This window comes from Chrysochloris asiatica, unplaced genomic scaffold (assembly GCF_000296735.1).
Source record: "Chrysochloris asiatica unplaced genomic scaffold, ChrAsi1.0 scaffold00145, whole genome shotgun sequence".
Taxonomy (NCBI): domain Eukaryota; kingdom Metazoa; phylum Chordata; class Mammalia; order Afrosoricida; family Chrysochloridae; genus Chrysochloris; species Chrysochloris asiatica.
In genome coordinates, this window is record NW_006408663.1 from 4,833,731 (window position 1) to 4,835,107 (window position 1,377).

General features: G+C 41.8%; 1 protein-coding gene across 1 annotated transcript in view; it reads left to right on the forward strand.

Annotated features, from left to right (window-relative positions):
- XRCC4 (X-ray repair complementing defective repair in Chinese hamster cells 4) overlaps positions 1–1,377 on the forward strand; it is a 313,461-nt gene that overhangs the window by 216,555 nt on the left and 95,529 nt on the right. The window lies entirely within an intron of this gene.

Consider the following 1,377-nt stretch of genomic DNA (forward strand, 5'->3'; position numbering starts at 1 on the left):
GTGACAAACGTGGTCACCAATCAAAGCATGTATTCCCACTGAGTCTTAGTCTTGGAAGGGGGTTTACCCTGAGGGGACCCGACCACTTGCCTTGATGTCTCCTGGGCGAGTAACTTGCTTGTTCATGTAGTAATCAGTCGGTCTGCCTATAATGTTTTGTATGTTTCCTGTTGGTCGTTCTTTCAAGACGTATCTTCTGTTCTAGCCACTCCAAGCTGGTCTGCCCGTCCTTTCAAGTGAAAATTTCCCACCTCTGAAGATTCTGGATACTGTTCAGGTTTCCACCTATAGTCTTATGTAATGCAGAGGCTCCACAGGAAGCCTCCTTCACTGGGCATGTTGTAGCCGCATTTTAGGTTTTCCAAGCAGTTATAGGCAGAAGATGGACTTACACGCTTTCTATGGTGTTATTTCTGGCTATTCCTTTCTCTCCCCCTCCAGTGTCTATTTTATAATGGTATGCAAGGAAAACCAAGATGCAAAAGACAGCCTTAACATTATTTCCCCCCTTTTTGCCCATTCCAACCATGTCTCAATCCCTAGATCCCAGGGCCCTGTTGTTCCAAGGTTGTGCATGCATCATTCTTTACCTCTGTCCCACATTGCCCATGCAAACCTGCCTAATTGTTCTCCCATCTGCTTTGTTCTTCCATTCCCCTCTCCCTTCTTGTATATTTCCCCCCTCCCCAGCACCCAAACTTTCCTGTGTCTAATCCCAGCCCTGTTGCAGACAGCATTTTAAAGGATCTTTTTTTCTTATCCATTCTGGCACTCTCCGCCTCTTAACAGGTGCATTTAATCCATTTACACTCAGTGTAATTATCGATAGGTATGGATTAATTGCTGCCATTATGTTTGTTTGGTTTTTTTTGTGGTGTTGCTGCTTTCTTTGTTCTGTGTGTCTTCTTTTGTTGAGTTCATGCTTTTTGTGTTCTTTCTTGTAAGTTTCCTCATAGTTTTAATGTTTCCATGTTCTTCCTGGATTTTTCATTTTCTTGGTATGTTACGAAGTGTTAATTTTCTTTGCGGATGCCTTTTAGTCCATTAACTTTGCTCTCCATTTAGTGCAGTCTATTTTATCCTTTTATCTACCTGACCTCTCACCATCTGGATCTCTGTTCCTACGTGTTTACCTTCTTTTACATTGTACTTGTTTTGATCATAGATCGACCTCCCAAATTCTCTGAGTTTGTTCTTATAGTTTTGTTCTTTTTTCAACTCTTACTTCTGTCGATTTAATTCTGGGAGTTGCTGCCACATATGTCAATCTTGTTGGTTCTCAGTCCACAAACCTCCCTTTAGGATGTTTTGTAGTGCAGGGTTGGCTTTGGCAAAATCCCTTAGCTATTTTTTATCCTGGAATGTTTTGATTACACC